The following is a 23,520-nucleotide window of genomic DNA, read 5'->3' as shown; positions in this document are numbered from 1 at the left end:
ATAACTAATTATGTGTGCCAGTCGTGCTATAGTTATAAAATATGTAACTCAAAATACTATGGTATAATTTTTTATATTTGAAATTAAATTTGAATTAATTTATATTGTGTACAAACATTTACTATTTAGGAACATAAGGAACATCAGACATTCATTTCAATTATTATAAGTCAGTATTTATATTTTTAGAAAACTTAGTATAATTTTCCACTTGCATACAGGCTTTGTTTAAAATGACTAAAAAATAATGCCTAATTTTATCATTGCAACCTGCATTTTATGTTAAATATGTGCAGGATTGTAAACCACTTCACAAACATTAACGTTCTTAAAATACATTGTCTTAGGTTACTTAATTATTTACTTTATTTTTGATAAAATATATCTAACATTTTTCTATTCATAGTTTTATTAAATTTTTTTAAATTTTTGGTTGTAGAAGTCTTAGTCAAATATGGAAAGAATAGCTGGAGTTAAGAACACTCAAAAATATTTTAATTTAGTTACCTAATTGTTTAATCTTCTATTTAATGAAAAATAATGAAAACATAAAACTATTTATAATTTTTAAATAATATAGTTTTGCTAATAAACAAACAAATTATGAAAATTAGGGACTCACTTCCAAGCATAAAGTAGTTATGTAAGGACTTTTAAATAAAAATGGTTAATATCATACTCTCAATATCCCATTCAACATACTTAGTAGTCAAAGTTAATTTTTCACGATAGATTCAATATCATCAAAATGAGACTGACATTATTAGTCCTGCTTCACGTGTTTCATTGAAACTAACAAAATACACTTCTGATAAACAAGTATCCAATGTTGCCACTGGCTGCACCACGTTTAAGTAAATATATAACGATATTTGTTACCCGGGGAGGTGGTACACATTATTAGACACCAAAAATAAATACGTTTTTGTACATCATATTTTTTTTTTGTTAATTGTCTCCTAAAAATCTTTTCGTAAAATTAATTGAAAAATTAATTAAGTTTTTCACAGCGATCGTTTAAAATAATAAAACATACCACGAATAAATGGATCAAACCACTAAATTGAACAAGAAATGAAGATATAATACTGTCTAAGGAAAGAACACACCAGGACAAATATTTACCGTCGGATCCCAAAGGGCTGCCGTCGAAAGAAATGTACAGACAGTTATAATTGTATAGTTGTAAACTCTAAAATAATTATTGGACATAATATTATGCACGCCCATTTTCTAAAACAGCTTGTATCAGAATTCAGGAACAACGATTCTGGAATCGGAAGAGCGTCGAAATATTTATTTGGCTTTCCTTACCTACCATCGTCAGACGTCTTGGATTGTTCACAGATTATTTAATGGTTATCAACTAAAATATGATAAAGTAGATAAAAGTTATCGACTATATTTTTGAAAACTGTATAATGTCAGATAGTCGTTTCCTTCCAGAAATGTGGACATTCAGTTCATCTTCTCTCTTTTTGACCACACATAGATGTGAAACGTTATACAGTAAATTCAACAAAGAATTAAATACTACTCATCCAAATATTTTTAAGGTAAATGACATCCTAAACAATATACAATCTGAAACGCAAATAAAAGCTCAAAGCTCATTTTACTACACCGAGATCGAAAAAAAACAAAAGCTCGTCTAAAAAATCATTTACGGATTTTCATTAAATAAAATAGCACGCATGGACTATATGTATAAAAAATTGCGCATAGCAAATTTACCCGATATATTATAATTTTTTTTTATAGTTTTATTTATTCAAACATTTTTTATATTTTTTTATATATTTTAACCTTTAAAAATTAAAAATTAAATTGTATACTTTAAGCTTGATTATATAATTGTAATAATTTACTCAGTGTACACAGAGACATTGTATTTTGTATAAAGTGGTAAGGAATTTGTGTTGTAAAAAATTGGAGCCGTTTGGAAATTGACCTTTTTGTAACACGGGAGCTGAATGGTCCACCATCATACTCACAAATATCTGATTAATAAAACAAAGTCCATAGATAAAATAATATTTTATAAACACAATGACTTTTTAAATGTATATTTTTTGGCAAAAATGAATTTTAAATACTGTAGTATTAATGCTTAATAGTAAAATAAATTACTTTAATCACAACAATACCATCAAATATACTAAATTACTAATTAATATTATAGGATGACAGACCACCTCCTCTCGGAATCATTTTTCGTTCATAATGATATAATATCGTTGAATTCAATTTAACACCTTCCAATACAATTACCCACTTGTAAGCTACTGTACGCCAGCGGAACGACATCCACTTACCCTCTTTTTAAACTTCGATCATAACATGTTAGCAAGTGACCCACACAGGTTCACCACCCTTATCCCCTCAATGAAATATGGGTAAAAGGCATAGTTGAAAAATATTGTGTGCGCTATGCCGCTATACTATAACCATGTGATTTATTTTTAATTTTATGAGGGTACCTACGTAAAACCGTATTATTAATCATCTTCCATAAAATTGCATGTTTTACGATAATTGTGCAGTACTATTATAGAGGTTTTTTTTTATAAGTAATTCCTACAAATTAATATACAAAAACTAGTGGAGCGGATATGTTTTAATAGCGTTGGTTTTGTCTCTGCGCTTGGCAGGGCGCTGTTCTGAGTGGGCAACAGGGATACTTATGTTATAATAACATGAACACCACTATTGTGGAATTTCGTAAAATGTTTCTGAACAAACATTTTATTCATCATATCGTATATATGTCATTTTCGAGACTTCGGGTACGTGGTTAATGGGTACAAGTACTTAAAAAAATAATGATAACTATTCACTATGTGTCTGAGGTTTTTAAATGTTGTTAGAAATATGAATAATACTTATATTATTTTATATTGTATAAACTATGTTGTTAAAACATAAAAAAAAAAACAAAATTAATTTGCGAACGATTTTATTGAGGATTTTGATTTATTCAATCATTCGTTTCTAATAAATTATCATATATTATGAACGGTTTGTTTTAAAATAGGTTCATATTGTAAACTAAAATATAACAATTAATTTTGCTCGGATTTTGCAAATAATTCTTTTTATACATATAAGATACCTAGAAATCTAATTTTTATACATAATTCGTTTCACGTCATTCTGATTTCAAATAAATAAATTTATTTTTGGTTTTTTTGTGTAAATGCTTTTTTTCACTTTTTTCAGTTATTCTATTCTAGCTGTGGAATTTTAATATATTTGTTATGATGCTATAGTAATAAAAAAAAGGTTTATTTAATCAATAAATACTGTGAAAACCCGCAGTAATAATTTCTAATATAAATATAGATATATTGTAGATATTGCAACTGCAATTTCGGGTAAACTAAATCGTGTACTTTTGAAAAACAAATGCAGGAAACAATTACTGGACATTAATACTATACTGTGTGGCGTTTCGTCAAACGAAATTAATTATCATGGATTTGATTTAAACCAGCGTTTCTCAACCAGGGGGTCGCGAACACCTTGACTTGGGGTCACGTAGGTCAAAAATAATAAAACGCTGATTTACAAAATGTACCTTTTTATTTAAATATTTAAGACTTTTTATTGAAAATAAAAATTTTTTAATAATAATTATAAAATTATCCCGATGAGGATGTACATAAAAATTTATAAATATAATAAAATAAATAATTAGTGTGATCTTTAAATTTGTTTTACATTTAAATACAAAAAGTTGCTTAATTTGTGGTTCAACATCTGAAACACATAAAAGTGAGTTATTTTCTAGTGATAACAAACGATTTCTGTACTTAGTTTTTATTGTCACCATAGATGAGAATCCTTTTTCACATAAATACGAAGTAGCGAACGGAATCAAAATGTTCAATGCCCCTGTTACCAAACTTCCATATTCATTTCTCCAGGCAATCCAAAACTTATTTAAATCTTGAGATGCAAATTGTATCTGTAATGTTTTATCAGCTGATAATTCTATCAGTTGGTTGTGAGTCTCAACTGGTAATTTGGCAACTTCAACAATATTTTCATCAAATGGATTAGGAACTCATCTATTTGAGAAGTCATTGTCGTTACGTGAGAAATATTCGAGTAATTGAATTTTCAATTCTCTTAAATGTGTTTTCATGGTATACAAAACACGTTCAAGAATAGGACTTTTTAAGTTAACATTTTTTTTAATGTAATTTGATGTTAAACCAAATGCATCAAAATTTCGTTTTTCGAGACGATTGATCCAAATACCAAGGTTTTTGATAAAAGCATTAACTTTATATGACATTATAAGAATGTTCATTTCACGGCCTTGAAGCGTGACTGTCATCGATAAATTAACCGTTTCATAACACACACAAAAAATATTAATAATAACAATAATAAGCACAGTCTATTAAATGTAGATACCTCATCAATAAAATGGGCACTACTCCACTAATGGAAATTCCTAACGACCCGATACATAACTTTCAATCTTGATAAGCTTAAGTTACTAGATATGGTATTTATAAATTGATATTTAAAATGTTATATTTCATGGTTAATGATAGGATATTTTTACTATTCAATTTCATACCTAATATAGATAGAGGGAGGGGGGGTATGCACCGATCACTTCAGTAGATTAAGAGCGTTCATTTTCTATGTATAAAAACATTCTATCAGACAATAGTCAGTTTCACTACTGAAAAGCCTGCCAAATACATGGTAGTAAATTCTTTTCCAACATTTTCAATTTTTTTTATTCTGTTTTACAAAATTATAACTAATTCATGTTAATTTTTAATCAAACTTTTTAAAAAATAAATATTGCTTTTTTAATTCAATTTTTGTGCTTTTTTTGTTGTTTATCATGTTTTAAAATCCGAGGCCTAGTAATTACCGTGATCGACAAGCACCAGACTCTGGCTTCAGAGGCAGCATGAGGTTAATTCAGCCCATATGGCAATAGAATATCGAAAAAATAAAAGATAAAAGATTTAAATATCCATTAATATTAAATATATTTATTTATATATTAATTTATATTTTCAATTATCCTTGGCTTGAACTATTAGTTTTTTTGGAGGCCAATAGTAAAATATTGAATTTATTGTGCGACAGGACCACAGTTGTAGGTACCATACTTACCCCTTAAATACATCTTTTATACCATACAATTATGTTCCGTAATAATGAAATTTCCTTTCATCCTTTTTTTTATGTATTATGATACGCACGAACGATGCTCTAGCTTCATGCTTGTGTATTCGAAAACCCCGACGACCTTATTATTTTTGTAACATGTAATATTCATAAAAGTCGGTCATCACATTTTACGTAGTTATGAAATTCTATACTTTTTTGTTCTCTATACGTATATTAACAACACTGCGCTCTGACACACGCGTGCCTGTGATTAAAACAGATTAAAAAAAAAAAATCATAATGGTTGCTGAAAACATTCAAAGCTTCACAAGGCGTTTGATCAGTCCGGTAACACTACAGCAAAACGATATTATCTAAAGATAATTATTTCTATACAGCAATTCACTCACTTGATCGTAGAATGGAGATTTAATATATGAGTAGGTAGGTCCAAACCGATTCTGTTAAGAGATAAACACGCTTTTGCTGTGAAGTTTTGAACGGTTTTGGAAATATTTTTTTACACTCACATGAAATCATTGAAAACTAAATTTTTTTTGAAAAAAACTTAATATGTTTTTGTATTTTTTATTATTGTTATATTCTAAGTGTTTTACCGAACTTAAAACATTGATGGGCAGACCAATAATTGGTGGGTACAGTTGTGCTTTAATGACTTTTTCTAAAAAAAAAATATTTCTAAAAAGGTTACAACTTTTCAAGAAAATTAGTATTCTTTACTGTTACAACTTAAAAAATCACTCTGTCCATTATATATGCATGTGTGTATTTATTTTATTTATTAACATTGCAGGTCTGGGGGAAAACAATAACCAAAACAATAGTAATAACTTGTACATGTTGATTAAAACATAAAATGAAGAACAATACCTAGCAGAAATGATACTATATGTATATAAGTAATAAGTATATTATAAAACAAGTTGAAGTTAATAACATAATAATTCAAGGAAAAAAGAAAGAAAAAGAAACACGATAAAATAATCGCCTCGTAGAATGTTAACAAATTAAAGCTCAAAAGCACGACGTTTGCTTTAGAACTGTATTAATAAGATAAAAAGTTGGGGGAAGAACGAATAGAAAATAGGAAAGCAGATAGGTATGGGATCGTCGTGATGGATCTCTAAAAATTAATTTATAAATAATATAATGTGACTAGTATCGGAAGTTGTCGGGTTCGTGAAAAATTACGCCTGTTTGGTGGGAATGTATTTATTTTAAACAGTTGAAATTATTACTTTGTACAGCGGTGCTTTGTTGTACCAATTTACAGTGCCGAAGACAAATGTAGTTTAAAATATTAAAAGCTTTACGTGTCTGTAGAACCCTACTAAATTTATCTCGGTTCACACTTAATATTTCCAAAAATCATAGTTTTTAATTTATTATCGCTCTCCACATATATTTGCTTGGTAAAATTAATAAAATATAAATTAGATATATAGTATACTACCTATTGGTATATGATAATATTACGATTTTTGGAAACTACATAATAAATATTGTTATAATAGTCTATGTTGTAGAAGTAAAAACTAGTGAAATTGATTGTACTATTAGGTACTCGGAAAATATCAAAAATTGCACTAAAAAATAACAACGTTTCGCAATGGTGCAAATCGACTAATTTTTTTGGGGCGACTCAAGTTCCTCTCCTCTCATGCTATAATATAAGTACTAGTTACTAGTGTTTTAACTGGGGGACTTGGCCAAAATTTGGGTGGACTAAGCAATAAATTTGAACAGTAGAAAAAAAATCTTGCAACTCACAAAACTTCACTTTTATAGTACAAAGTCCTGATCATGAACCATGTTCATATATTAAAATAGCAAAATGTGAAATTATTATTCAGCTTTATAGTAATTTTTACTCTTTTTGTCATCTTGTAAGTTTCTGTGATTTTTAAATATGTAACTAATTGAACAGTATACATATTGTAGTCTGTAATTTTGGTTAACGCTGACATAGCTTAATTATTAAGTTATATTTATTATGAATCTATAAGTAATCTATGCAGTTGATTTTTGACATATTATTATATTATGAAAAACAATATTTGTTTTGAAACCAATAATATTAAATATCTTTTTCATTTAAAGTCATAAATTGGGATTTTAAATACAATTTATAAATTGAATTATATTTACAGTTCTATTGTTATAATATTATTGAGCTTTATAATTTCCGAAACCAGTGAGAAATTCACATTGTTTAAAATTCAATATATTGTTAAGTGTTAGTTCAAGATACCTAATCATACAGTATTTAAAAATGGCTTATAGTTGTAATATAACATTTTATACTTTATATTTAATAAAAAAAAAGCAAAAAACCATTTTTGTTTTAATCATCTTATAAAAGAAATAATCTTTCAAACATTACAGAAAATTATAAATACTAATTTAATTTTAAAACTATATTGAAATATTACTTTCTCGAAAGTTAAAACTCTGTGTGTAATATAATGCAAAACCACAAGTAAAAGTTTTAAATGCTAAATACTATATCATACATCGAAGCTAGAATAATTTATGCAGGTATATAGAATATTATTATAAACTGTAGAAATGCAATTTATTGTATAAATTAGGGTTTAGTGTTTTTAATACTATAATATAATGTATACAGGCGAAAATACGAGTAATATAATCATAAAATGTTGTTCCGTCAAAAATAGAAAATTTCCGCATTGAATAATGATATATAATCAATAATCACACAAGTGTCAAAAAATAAAATAATTATCGCTTGTTTTTTATTAAAATAACTTCATTGCTCCCCATATTGTGTTTATAGCTTGAGTAATATTGGTATATTTGAACATGTTAAATTTATTATTCATTTAAAATTTGTATGTTGTGTTTCATTTTGCAGGACTCGTACGCTTAGTGTATAACACTAAGTGTATAATAGACACCAGGAAGTGGAATTCTAACCTTATTTCTGTAGTATTAAATTATTGTACGATTTCCTTTATTACTGTTTTCGTGTATTCTACTTTATGATCGACTGACTAGAGGTCGCATTAAATTCAATAAATAATTATTTTCGTCAAATCAAGCGATATTTCACAAAAACCTTCCATATCGTTTCTAATGCCTTTTTTTATAGGTACTTCCACAGTAATTCAATGACGTTCGTGCAATTTATACAATTTTGCAATAATTCGTTTAAAGTTATTTTATATTGGTAAGTTTTCACTAAAAGTGTACTCTATATAAAATGTTTATTTTGACAAACACAACTTTGTAGAAGTGATACATAAAATCTATATTTAATGATAATTTTGGTAGGTAGGTAACTAGAAATAAAGTGGTTGATATAATGCGTGTTAACTATATTATTCAATATTTACACAGCAGCACCCTGTTATCAATCCAAATTATTTTTATTGAACCCATGAAATTGATCAAAATTTCATTTTCAGCTTTTGTCAAGACAAAGATTGATTAAGTACAAATAATACAGTTCTATAAAGGCGAACCAACCCAGTAGTGATGTTGATTTAAATTGTTCTGTCACATGACATCCCTACATAAATTCAGTAATATCATTTTTCAAAGTTTGTATATTTTTAATTAATTGACTGTATACTTCTACTAAACTCCAAAGTTATGAACCAAAAATAAATAAAATATTTGTATATGTATTTCAGTGGATTTATTTGATTATTTCGTTTATACCATTATATACTTATGTGTGATGACTTGGAATAATGGCAATTAATGTAATAGAACATAACACGATTTTTCACATGACACGTTTGACACGGTTGAAAGAACATAACATATTAACAAAAAGTTGGATTTTAATAATTAATTAGTTTAATGAATACTACCTTATAGAGATGCGTCGGTGAAGTAATATTGTATTAATTATATTTCCACTGGATTGAAAATACTAAAAAATATTAAAATATTTTCTTTATTTTAATTTGATAAATGCGTATTTTAATAGGCACAACTACTTAGAACTCACCTATATTCAAATATAATGGTTATGGAGCAAATGTGATGAACATATTTAGATGTGTTCCAATCACTAAAAATGTCACCTAAAATCCATGGGTAAAGTTAACATTTGAATTTAAAATAGTACCTATTGATTATACGAAGATTTGAACATTTAGTTCAATGTTCCTCATATGTTTTTCTACCTTTAACAAAAAACAAAGTTTACTGGAAAGTCGAATATTAGTTTTTTTATGAAGTTCCATTTTATTCAGCATTGGATATTTGTATGTTAGTTTACGAATCGATCGTACCAGAAATTTTCACAAAATGGTTATTCTAAAATTTCTATACACGGTAAAATATTGAAAAATATTATTTTTAAAAATGTTTTGAGCTACCTATTAATAGACATTTTTAATTTACAATTTTTATTAGTTTTTTTTCTATAAATGTCAACAAACTTTCGATAGATTGAAAATGTAATACAAAGTTTATCATAAGTTACTAAAATAGTAGTCGGGTTGGAAAATTCAAAATGTTAAAGATACGTAAGTATGAATGAACGATTTTCTTATATGCATTTTAAGTTCAAATTTTAACAAAATTTGTTAAAATATCGAAATTTTTCAAATTATTTTGTACCTAGTAAAATATGTATTAAACTTTTTGTATAGCTGAGGATTTTACATTTAAAATAAGGTTTTTCAAAAGTAGTTTCACTGTAACCAAAAATTAAAAAAAATGTATTACACACACAGTTTTTTTTTTGATATTTTAAGATCAAAATAGGACAACATTTGATATTTTAGCAAAAAATTGTAGCTTAAAAATATTATTTGTGAGTAGAGTATAAAGCGGTATATTAAATTCATACAATTAGTTTTTAAATTCAATTTTCTCGGAAAAAATGAATTCAACCTACTGTACCTATTACTTATATCTAATAGTAAAATAAATGTCTGTAATAGCAATGATATCATAAAATATACTTATTAATATATTTAAACCCACTCGCTCACCTTTTTCATTTGCTTTATTTATAGTTGCTTTTCTTCTCATTACAACAATTTTAATTCGAAGAGCATTTCAGGAGTTATAAAATATTTATTATTATTTTATTTTTATTGAAATGAATTAACAATGCAATAATAATATGATTGGTTAATCAAGAGACTAAAATTTATAATGATTAAATTTTTGGTAAATCATTTTTGAAAAAAGTCAGAAATAATTATTTTAAAAATTAGAAATTAAATAAAAACGTCAGACATTGAAAAAAAACTCGTGTTTTTGTAAAGTGAAAACGCAATTACAACAAAAAATGAGAAGTAAATATTTATCCACAAAGATATATATTTATATATATTTCTTTTAATAGGGTTTAATCATCAGCCCTCGATTAAATGTACAACGCAACCGTTTCTCGGAAAAGCGTTTCACTCATTTTTCTCTTTTAATTTTTAGATCTTTAGCGTACTTATTTAATGTGAAGCTGAAAATCCTTTTACGCAATTCCCGGGAATCAAATAAATGAAAATTGTTTCAGACAATTCCGATTTATATTTTTTGTTAAACATAAATATTATAATAAGAATAAGATTAGTTGCACAAAACTGAAACTACAAAATTATTGTATTGTTTATGGAATTTCTAAAAAAATTATTCAAAATATAAATTGACAGAGAATAGGGACGATCTTCGTACGGCGGAGTCGTGGGGAAAAATGATAGATACATTATACCTTGGACTTCAACTGTCATTCATCGCGTTAAAAAATAATTGCCATACCTGCTACCTGCCTCACTTAAAAATATACATGCATAAATATATATATTTTTATTATTAAAACGAATAGTTACAATAATAACTACTAAAAATCAAAACATTTGAAAACTCTGTGTTCTGTATATAAATATAATTCTAAATGCCAAATGTTTCAATAGTGCCCACGAATAATATTTTTTAATTACAAAAAATAACCCAAGATCATGTTTTTAAATATTTAATATGTTCAACATTTGAATTTAGAATGTCCATAAAAATAGATACCTGTTAAAATTTAAGTTGTAAAACATCAACTTTTAAAATAAAGTAAAATTAATCAATACTACGAAAAAAAAAATTTATCCGTTATCATGCTTCTTTTAAAAAATTCATTCATTCATTTTATTCCCACATCATTTTATTGATTATAAATGCTACCTAACCTATTCTATACATTTATCAACAAAATCAGTTTTCTCAATTTTCAATAAAATAATAATTTAAAGTCACACACGTGTCCCCCCCCCCCTACAGTCCCAAAACCCTAACAGTACCACACAACCTACAGCTAATGGCCTCAGTTGCCGAAGCTTAAATCAAAAAAAATAAAATAAAAATAAATAAATAAATAAATAAATAAATGATTTAAAGTGAATCAAATATTTACTACTATATTAATAGTTATTATTATTTGATTATAGGTATTCTTGACAATTAAAATTGGCTATCAGAGGATTTTATATACCAATCTATATTGATATTAAGCTAATAAACTACATTATCATACTATATTTTAATTGCTTCTTGTTTAAGTTTAGGTATAATCATAATTTCTTCTATAAATAATCTGTTCACAGCAGGTTTTTCCAGGGTGTTATTGGTCCTAAAATAAAATTTTGTGTGAAGGATGTCCCGTTAAAAAATTCATTAAAGTGCAGTTTACCTGAATGGAATTATTATAAAATGTACAGTAATTTCATCATGTACGATGATGCATACACAAGTTGGTCGTATGTCTATACAGTAGTAATACAACTTTTAATCAATAAGTGTTACTTTAATTATTGAGCTAAATTTTTTATGAAGGTTAATAAAAAAAAAAAAAAATTATAAGTGAAAATAAGTGATTATATTTTATAATTATTTTGTCAGAATAATAATTCTACAGTAATAATTTAGTTATTATTTAAACAGTTGTGCACTATAATTTATATCTATTACATTTTTAATATCAATAAAAGTTGAAATAAAAATTAAATAAAAAGGTATTGAAATTTGAGCATCTATAATAATCAAATATTGTTCCCTTGTATGAAATAAATAAATACAGGTACATTTTATAATGATATCTTATGAAAAATTGTAGAGATATTTTAAAATTAAAGAAGGGACTTTTTCAGAATTCATAAGAACAATCATCATCTAGACATCTACAATAACCATAACCAATTTGGTGGAGGGACGAAACAAGTAAAATTAAAACAAAATTTTTATTTAGATATTTTATTTTGAAGAAAATATGTGATTCGGGATCAATATGAGTAGGTTTGAAATGTATTTACATATAATACAATTATTAACTCGATTATTAATCTCAAGACTAACGCCCTATAGGATACTAGGCAGCTACCAATGTTGCATCAACGTAAATCTACCACAAATATAGCATGTTAGTAGGTATATGTAGTGATGTAAAATTACCGTAATTATCTTTCAAGAGAATATTCAGTAATTTTCTTTTTCTTCAATAATTGATTCACTGAGCCCACAGAAAAGATAATAAGTCCTTACCACAGTCCACAACTCTACATCATTAACATTATTTAAATAATTATTTGTTTTATATAGTACCAACACAGTTTACCTATCGGTATTACCATATTATAGATCACTAGAATAATACTTAATTCAATATATTTTCATAGGAAACCAAAAATTAATAAATTAAAATATAACTTCTTGTTCAATGATGCAATGTCTTTTTTATACAATTATATAAAAAATAAAAAATATATAATTAATTACCAATAGTACCTACTAATCTTCAAACATAATCACATCACTATGACACAAAAAAGAAAAAAAAGGAAATTACCTACCCGGTAATAATATGTATGAGAATATTCTTTTAAGAATAATCTCTTATCGCATCACTGGGTATATTATGGTAATTATTTATATTAATCAATATTATATTTTATTGTATACTATTGTCGATTGACTGCCATCATAATTCATACGATTTCAATTGGCGAGTACAAATCAATTTGAAATAATAATTCAATATTAAATAAAAACTATTTTAAAATACGTGAGTGGACATTCTTCCTTTTATAGTTTTATGTAAGAGCTATGACACATTTTCATCACCGTAATTGTACGGTTATTCCAAAAATCCGTTAATTTAGATTGTAGACTAGATATTTCTATATTTTATATTACAAGTGCTTTTTTAATTTTTATACACTCTTTGAGTTTATAATTAACTATTCAGTACGAAAATCATATTTAGTAGAAACTTACATTATTTTTTAGTACATAAATATTTGAATAATTTTTATCGAGATTTATTTAACTAGTGTACATTTGTTTACCACATATAGTTTAAATAAAATATCAATTCAACAAGTTATAATATTTATAATAGTGTGTCCGCATTAGAAATTATTATACATATGCGTATAATATGTAATGTGTATTAATATTAAGTTCACAGTTATTATGAAAACTAAAGCTATTTTAATAGTTTAACACATTTTTAGATTCTTAGCGTATCAATGAATGTATTGTATTTACAATGAAGTTTTCATTCAATGGTTTTTTCGTCTGTCTACATTTTAGGGTAATAAAAGTGCTCCGATTTTCGACATCAATATTTTTTCTGATATAAAAGTGAACCTAGTTGGTAGTTTTGTGAGGTAAGAATTTAAAATGCCCAGCAGTTTTTAAAAGCGTAGGGCGAAGGAAAAAATAGAAATTTATACGCAAAACCAATTTTCAATTTTTTATATTTAGTTGTGATTCATAAAAAAGACACTTGAAATGTTCCACAAATATGTATATTAGCATTTTGCATGCATGGTTAAAAAATTGTAGAGATAGTTTTGACTATTATACATTTTTTTAAAAATATTAAATTTGATTATTTATACAAACGGATGATACGATGCTCCTCTCAGAATCGCTTTTCGTATGCAATAATTTATCATTGAATTCAAAATATATACTTGACATATTAATTACAAAGACATGTTCAATGACTGCTATTGTACAGCAGTGCTTTTTTTTTTATAAATATAATATTGTAGCTTTTAAGTTTTTATTCATTTATTTATTAAATAATAAAATGAACTGTGAACGGGGGACGAGGTGACCGAGTGGTCTGACTCTTCCGCTGCGACGCAGCCGGTCGCGGTTCGATCCTCGGCCACCGGGCGGCATTTTTCTCCGGACAAGTCGCGGTGACCGGAGAGCAAGTGCTGCCATCCCCCACCCCCGGGGCATGGCAGAAACCTACGGGTGCCACATTCGAAATTCTGCCAAAACAAACACACACGTGTTCCCCCTACCGTTCCAAAAACCTACAAACCATCAATACAAAAAAACTTACAGTACCTACTAATAGCTAATGGCCTCAGTTGCCGGGCTCAGGATCAATTAAAAAAAAAAAAAAAAAGAACTGTGAACATTTTTGTGCAGCCTATTTTAGAATATTGTTATTTATGCTGTTGTGGACATCTCTCGGGCAATGAAGTTAGAAAAAAACATTTAGACTATAGTAAAGTTGATAGACGTCATTCGTAAAACACTGTACTCCACTTTTTCACCTGCATTAGTTAATAAACAAAAGTATATATTATTATCTTATTCATTTATTTTGTTTGTTTGGGCTGTTGATCCAGTTCGCTGAGTGCAATATAATATTTTATTAAGTTAGTCGAATGGTGGGTGTTATTTTTTTATAATAATTTATCGCATATTATATATAGGTAGGCGTGGTTTTTTTTTAAATCCTCTCGTGCAGGCGTTCCAAACGGAAAAGACAAGCTTGACAGCTAGTTAAATAGTAATTATAGATAATCGTATGGGGGTTATGACTGGAGTCTCAAATGACAGTCGTATTAGTATTTCAAGATAACACATTGTGTGTGTGTTGGGTAAAGATAGGGAAGTAGCCATGTGTCCATGTGTATTTTGGCATTTTTTGTTCAATTTCAGTACACGATAAGGAAGGTTTTGTGATTGACAATAACCGCATGTGCACTCCGGAGTGATGTACAATATAAAATAATTTTAATGGCGGTTATTAAAGGGATGTCGACAAAATAAAATATTTTTTAAGTAATACAATACTATAATAATTATTAACTAGGAAACATTATTCGTGTACTTAAATCACTTATATTGTTTATTATTATAATTATTGCCTAACCTATCTCAAAACAGATTTAACCAGAACTATGTGTACTTTAAATCGTGTAAAATAACGTCATGGTTATTATAACCTATACGTCAATTATTATCCAATATAATTATTGATTACTAGCGATTTAACAGTGATACTAAAGAAAGAAAATTAAAACTCACTCAGCTGTATAAAAAGTTTTAGTTATACCTATCTCATCATTGAATAAGTCCCAAAATGCAATGATAAATGTCAGTTTATTGATGAAAAAAAAATGATGTGCAAATAATAAGGAGTTTGGAGACCAGTGGATCAGTATATTATACGTATTGAGATAATTATTCTAACCTAAATTGTATTTTTACTAATATATTTTCTAAATAAATTTAGGAGTTTCAGATACTTTCCAAAAACATTACATGGTATATTATTATACGTATTGTGTAGGTGAAATAATAATTATATTATATTTTATTATTGCGTTACCCTAGTGCATCATTGTATACCATGGAAGGTGTGCATTTTAATCAATTTGTTGGGCGTGTGTGCTTGTCAAATTTAACTCAAATGATAATTTTACCATAGTAACAATTTTTATTTCATGAATTGTCAATTTAAAAATAAAACAATAAAATGTACAGAACCAAACTAAAACGTATGCATTCAAAATGTATCAAATTGAAAGCATCAACGGAACCAATTGTCTTTTTATATCTGAGTTATAACTTTATTTTTTTATTTGGTTAAAGGCTTCAACTACACAGGTTTAAATAACCTACAACGACTTAGTTTGATAATAACAATTTTTGTATTAACAGGTTGATTCCTACAGTTTTTTCATTGTTGCAGTGAGACTCAAATTTGGCTCTCAGTGAATTTTTTACATTGTCATGAGAACCACATTTGGATATCACTAATATTATACTTTAATTAAGCGATACCCAACCATACATCGGTTTTCTTATCATTAAATTTATTATTTTCAGATTCTGCACTATATATATATTTTAATATGAATAGCGAAAATTTAAAATTATTATTATTTCAAAGACGTATTAAAATGTAACCACAAAATACCAAAAATATATTTCAATTTTATGTATCATTAAAATATAAAACAAAATTTCAAAACCGTTGTTGGCAGTCATCAAATTTCAGTTAGATCCAAAACTGGGTCTCATGCTCAACCTGTTTTAAAATAGTACATTATATTAGTATACATCAATAATCTATATAAAATGTCGCTAAGTAGAATAATTGAAAATTTGAATAATATACAAATCGTTTTATTTAAAATAAAAGTGGTAAACGGTCGTGTAAAAAATAAATATGAAATAGGTCGATTGTAAAGCGTGGATTTCACCTCCATAGATTTTACCACTAACGATTAAATAACAGAAACTTACACCTTCGTAAATTTTTAATAATTAACCATTGAATATATATATTGACAATTTATTGATTCGTATACATATTATTCTAGTCTACGAATATTGACCATATAGAACATGTCACCGACTAAGTGTATAATCAAATTCTGATGTTAAATAATAGTGGTAAATTGAATGATTATTTCACAACTCAAAGTTCAAAATGTAAATAATTATTGTTTCGAGAGTTATAGAATAGTCATACTGAAATATATTAGGTAAATTTTTGCAGTTATTTTTACAGTATACATAATGTTTTGCAGTTTGTAAATTCACGAAGAGAGAACTAATTTAAATAAAATAGTACAAAAAAAACCACTAAACAGTCCTGTAATGCAAGTTTTGTATAGAAACATTTACCGACCATTGGTAAACAAATAATGTCCTTTTTTTATAGTGCTTTATATTCAATATTGTGATAGCTAAATGCCCTCTGTATTGTATACTTTAACATATAGTTATAAAGGTAGTATACTATACTTTGTGCAATTTGTTTTCTTAATATATTTTATAGCATTGCACCCACAAAATAATTAAAAGTTCACGAATACATTAATATTAATTAAAATGTAAAACCAAAAATAAAACGTATTATTTAGGTACTACTGAGCAAATTAACATAATATTTTGCACTATTATTAATATTCATTAATTCGTATTCATTCGGCTAATTTTTATGCTTCATTGAATTATGTACAGTAAAAAGTAAAAACTAATTTAAATAACACCATGTAATTTTATTTGAGGTTTAGGAGAAAAACAAATCAGACAATAAATGTTTTGACCTCGAAACGGTAGCGTACTGACAGGGGCATTATGTCTTGAAATTTCTGGGTAGTTCATGTAATATTGTGGAATTGAAATGTCTACGGAGAGGAGAAATATTGTGAGATATTACAATTACACATTACCCTGTATACTATACTTACTTTTGAACTTGGCCCCAAGTCATCATCGGATTAACGTGTGTATAATTTAATAATACGATATTGCGTATGACACATAATTGTATATTTCATTTAATAGTTTACTGTTTACTGCACACATTTCACGAAAACTGATTACTATTACTTTGTACAACGAGTCTCGCAGCAATTTATGTACAAATTCAAACGTAGGGAGTTCACACGTGGGAATTGGGGTTGGTGTGGAATTTTATGTAAAATATGATCACTATTCACTGTCAGATTTACAAAATAAAATCATAAATATAAATATTTTGTTTTATGTTTTGATATTGGCAGAATAATCAACATTCGAGGTAAAATATTCCCAGTTATCATTTACTGACCACTGTAATATTTAATGTATAGTTACTTACCAATAATATACAGTCAATGGTCTCTAACTCTTAGTTAAAAGGAGAAAAAATGTTGAGTTATTAAAAATTTGAGATATCAAATAGGCACTAATTATTTTGTGATAATATTTTGTTTCTAAATTTAAAAAAAAAATTCTCTAACTAAGAATTTTGAGTTAGTATAAAAGTTTACTACATTTAACTATTATGGTTCCGTCAACTCATAATATAATATTATAATTTTAGGCATCATTTTGTGAGGTCCACAACCTGTTGTCACATATCGGTAAAAATAAGATCGTCAACCATTTTTGCCTCAACATACAAGAATCATTAATTTGTCGATATATTCTCGACGCCCGTCTTTAATTTGTATCAAATACATTATGACTGAAAAAAATCAACCAAAAAAATATCCCCTCTTCATGTCTGTTTTGTAATAAGTGAAAAATTGTTGAAATTGACAAATTATATCAAAAAATAGTATTACCATGCAACTTTCAGCAAAATCAGTAATAATATTATATTTATACGATCTTTTTTATCTGGAATTTATAATTTTGTCTTGTTCATAGTGTATAGATTAAATATTAAAATTGAGATGTCTAAAAAATATTTTTAAATTCATAATCTAAATTTATGAGTTATGTCTTATGTACTAAAAGTAACTTGCTCATTAAAATCTCTTTCGAGTTCTTAAGTTTCAATCATTTCAAAAATTAATCCTAAACGTCCATTCTGGCTCTCAACATAATGTTTACCACGGATTAAATTCAGCATATGAACCAGTTGATGTTTAGGACAATTAATGTTCAAAATAAATATTTAAACGATTTAGGCAATATTTTTTAATTTAAAAATTATATGTAACATTCAATTCGACTGGCCAGCCGGCGTGTGGTGGCTGCTAATAATATTACATACCCGTTTGTAAGTTGTAAGACTCATGCCAGGTTACAGACCACTATTAATTTTCTAAGATAAAAACATTAATTAAAATTATTATTGTACAATATACTTCACGATCGATAAAAATACAATTTGATATTCAAGACTTTTTTTCTTTTTTGGGTGGGGGGAGGCTATGGATTTGATGTTTTACTATACAAGTAAAGATATATAGGTACCGAAGCATATTATTCGCGAGTGTAAAAAAGTTTATTAATTTACAGAAAATATTGCATATTACATTTTTCTTTATGAAGTTATCTATTGTGTTATCAAAATATGTATTCATGAATAGCTATTCATTTTTTTTTAATACAAAACATATTTTTCAAAACACTTTCTTAATATTTTTTTATCAAGCCAACTTCGCATAATTTCACCTACCTATCTAATGTTTTAATTTTTAGTGTATATTTTTAACTAACCTAACCCCATTTTTGGGTGCATAAACGCATGCATATTTGATGCATCTTTAGTGCGTTATATTCCCAGCACTGTCCATGATGATTACTATGCAAAGTACGAAGTCAATAATGTATTATTTTGAAATAAACGTATTTTTTATTCAAAAAACCCGCATTGTTATTATCTACGATGGTAGACAGACGACAGTGCCTGACGATTAACAATATATTATTCTTGTTGTTTATAGCACATAGGTATAGGTAGGAGTTCATTGCCTCAATTTCACGCGGTTTTCTAAAATATAACATTACAAGTCAGTGAGTTCCTTTTATATTGTTACGCCTATATCCTTGGCCTCTGCATGGAATCCACAACACGGCCATTTTTTTTAATGGCACAAGGGTGGTCATCGTTATAAATATTATAAACAATGAGCCAATGAGTTATACGAGTTCAATGTACAGTACAATTATTTAAATTATTCAATATGTCATGTTGTGCATTTTTAAACTTGTTTCAATTTAATAAACACGAATATTTTTATTCCATCTGCATATTTTGAATATTTCTAGTGCACATTTGAATGATATTATAAGTGTTTGAATGCTTGCACATTTCGTACGTTTCTAGTGCATATAATTCATTGCCTTAATTATTACTTAAGTTACAGTCAATAAAATATTATTATAATAATAATATGTATAAGTGTATAATAGAATAGTTAAAAACACTATACATGAGTATTGAGTATTTATTATATGCGATTGTTACTTATGTCCATCAAACTACTGAATTATATTTAATATATTATGTACCTCCGTTCACTGATCAGTTGATCGATACTATTAAAATATTCTTTTAATAATAATATTAATCATTTAATTATTAATTTATTGTTTTAGTTAAATTCCATTATAGTGATTAATATACATTTAACGATATATTAATGAAACATGATTTTCACCAGAGTGGGTTAAAGGATTTAACGTGTCCGATCTTCAGAAGTCTGGATGTCATCTAAATTATATACGCATTAAACGGTTCTGCAGCGTTAATCACTTAACAAATTAATATTATATTCTCGAGGTGAGCGAAGTTAGTGGGAGAACGAACAGCAATCATTCCCGCCAAGTTTTAGTCATCATATTCTAGTCCATAAACTCTAAAATTATCTAGAGTCTAGATTGTCGATAAAAATGTAAAATTGCAGTTATTAGAAAAACAAAAAGATTAGTTTGATGTAAACCGACCGGTGAGTGTGTTAACGAGACGTAAAAATGATAAGCTATGATACGCGTATAGGACAACACCGGCATTGCATAATTTGACATTCTTATTGCATTTTATAAATTACATTTTTTTTTTTGCAGGCTTCGTCATGACACCTGGAAAGTGAAAAACTCATCACAATATTGGGACCAGTCCAATGTGTGATCTACCGACAAACGTTTATCTACGATAGTGTTGTGGATAGAACGTGTGTTTTACAGATAACCAATATTTACATTATATTATATAACAATATTTAATGGCATAGGTATGATAACTTATTTTATTTTTAAATGATTCTACCACAACAACGAAACATAATTGAAGATGAAGTTAATTACGTTAAATATTAAAACCTTTTAGTTAACAATATGGCCCTAATAAACTGATTTATCAAAAAAGAATAATGGTATTTGATGGCACTAAATGTGATGGACAATGAAATGGAACGATAAGAGCCAGTACCAGTATTTAAACTACCTGGTTTAAACTGTTAAAAGATATTTGGACGGCACATTAAAAAAAAAAAACTGTAACCTAGGTGTTGTACTATAAAAATATACGGGAATATATGCCTGACTAAAAAACGAACGTTGGCAATATGTCACCCAAAAAAAACTCAAATATTTCAGATTATTCGACTTAAAAAATACCTATGTCATGTATAGTACGAACCCAACAAATTACATTTTAGTAATTACCTACATTACTATTTCAAGCATCATAATATTGTATAAAAAATTAGTAGGTATAGATCACCCGACTACGAATTCGTCTGTAGATCACACATTGGACTAATTACATATAACATTTTATTATTATTATTATTAATATTATACAATGTACATAGGTACCTATAGTTGTTTTCCACACTCGTTCACAATATATCATTAAGAGGTGGCCAAATCATCGATCTCGGATTGTTTCATAATCGACCTCCGCTCTTTGTTATATTATACCTAAATTTAGTAGATTCAGTTACATCATACGTCATAAGTATTTCGGATTTAATCTAATTGTGCGAAATGGCATTTTAACTCAAAACATTAAGTTTATAATATCTGAACAGTGAACACCTAGATACACTTTCTGATGATCATTATTTTATAGAGCAGAGTCTTTGTTTACCAGTTAGTGACAATTCCCGAGATTATTATCAACTGACCAACGATATAATATGCAATGACTGCATGGTTCTCAACAGTATTTAATGATAATGTGTTTTGAAATTATTCAGAAATTTAATGTGAAACATTGGTAATTATATTATTATTGAGATTGCTTTACACTTGAATGTTATTACTGATATATTTATGTTTATTATTAATGTTAGTGAATAAGACAAAAAAAAAATGGGTCGATTTGAGTAGATCCTCAAAGGAAATCTGAATTCTCAGTGATAGATCTGAATTTAAAAAGTTTGACCACCCCTGATGTAGTGATATATTGTACCATAGAGCCATAGCACGTAGGTATTATTGATAAAATAATATTATATGCCCGTGTATTGAAATAATAATATTAACCGTCAATAAAAGTTTTTTATTATTGAAAAATGTGTTTTCCCGTGCTGAGAACCAAGGCCGCCACACTATCGAGTTAGATAATATAGTTACTGTTATATTTTATTAAAGGTATTATATTAATTTATTAACTATAACGAATTCACACACGTTTTCGGTGATCTTTGTGATAAATTTCCCGAATTTTAGTTGTATCTTAGTCGAAAAACACCGATATGGTGAATGGCGATAGTAATATGATGTGCGTAATAGGCCCCGGCTTATTTTTTGTGTGTTATGTACTTGTACAATGTACATATATGTTGCATTAAGCAAGTACAATAAAAAATATATTACACGAAATAATTGTTAAGTGTGTAACGATTTATAATTCGTGACAGTATTTATACTAACTCAATTTAAATCTATATTATAATTATAAAAATGAAAATCTGTTCGTTGGTAACTGCATCGATCGAGACATGTTCATAATATCCGGATGAGGTTTTCAAGGAAAAAAAAATTAAAAAATTAGATGAAAAAACAAATAGAAAATTTGGGAAATACTGGTAGGCCGTTTTTTTAACGAGATTTTTGTGCACATTTTTTTTTTTTTCATAAAAGATTGTCAATTGTTACATAAATTATAATACAGTAATAATAGTAAAAATAGTAGAAATTAGTAATTTTATTTTCGATCATTTTTATATCAATTAAAAAGTATCCAAGGGCATAATTGTGTCGGTGTACAAGTTAAAAAAACATACCATTGATATTATGATATTGTTATTTGTTTTAATTGAATAAATAGGGCGTAGCTGCGGTAGACCCCCAAGCGTTTGTTTGTAATACGAAAAATGACAAATATGGACTGTGTTATATATTATATCGATGTGTTTTGCGGTAGTATTACTTTTTTGGGAGTATCAGCAAAAAATCATTTCCGACCCGTAGAAACGCGTCTCCGGTTTCCCGAGGATTACGAGCAGAGGACTATAATATGTGTCAAGGTTATAAGCACCTCAACTATGCCAGTACCTATGTCACCTTCACAATATTATTATTCTCAGGTTCCTACTTCCTAGTTGTTGGATAATGTTGGCTATAGACAATATGTTATTCGTATGGTTCTGAGGCAGATATTAATGGCGATTGCCATCGAAAATAAGCGATGATCATATAAAAAGTGGTAAATAAGAATTAACTAAATACCAGCTATTGTAAGATTATATGATAATCATAAGTGTGTATATCAATAGGAAAAATTCCATCCAGGGTGATCGTTATTAAATTCCAAATCACTCAATTTATTTATTTCTAAAAAAAGTCTTGGCATTAAAAACGAATAATACATTTTTATTAATTGTTTTTATTTTTGAG

This window comes from Myzus persicae, unplaced genomic scaffold (assembly GCF_001856785.1).
Source record: "Myzus persicae strain clone G006 unplaced genomic scaffold, MPER_G0061.0, whole genome shotgun sequence".
NCBI classification, from domain to species: Eukaryota; Metazoa; Arthropoda; class Insecta; order Hemiptera; family Aphididae; genus Myzus; species Myzus persicae.
Note: the sequence above shows the minus strand (reverse complement) of the source record.